This window comes from Zea mays, chromosome 9 (genome assembly GCF_902167145.1).
Source record: "Zea mays cultivar B73 chromosome 9, Zm-B73-REFERENCE-NAM-5.0, whole genome shotgun sequence".
NCBI lineage: Eukaryota > Viridiplantae > Streptophyta > Magnoliopsida > Poales > Poaceae > Zea > Zea mays.
In genome coordinates, this window is record NC_050104.1 from 77816739 (window position 1) to 77817269 (window position 531).

A 531-nucleotide genomic window follows, 5' to 3' on the forward strand; every position below is an offset into this window, starting at 1 on the left:
CCCTTTCTGCCCTTTCCTCTATTTGTTCGATAGGGTCCTCGTTCTATTCTAATTCTAAACCCATTGTCGTCCACAGTTTCCTTGTCGACGCGAAGGGGCAAGCAGCCCCCAAACAAAGTCTGAGATCAGAACTCATACCGCGGTTGTGGCCGCATGCAAGTTCTTCAATATTTAGAGAGTATGTGTTAGTACGAGATCGCGCTATCAACTTATTTAATCTTTCTCGATGAAGCAAGAAAACGGATGCGCCTAGCGCTAGTTGCTCAATCCGTTGCTTGTTTGGTTGATTAGGACAAAATTGTATCCCTTAGGAACCGTACATGCACCTTTGTTTGGATGCCGATTGAATATTGTTACAATACGAAATACTTGAAGGCCACACGCAATTGACTCACCTACATTTTATGCTCCCACCTTTTTGTAGACTCAGCTTCTGCCTCTGGGGAAGCACTCACATTATGATCGAATTACAATGTGCAGGTTTTGTGACCACCACTGATGCTTGCTGTGGGCTGGGCAAGTATGGAGGCC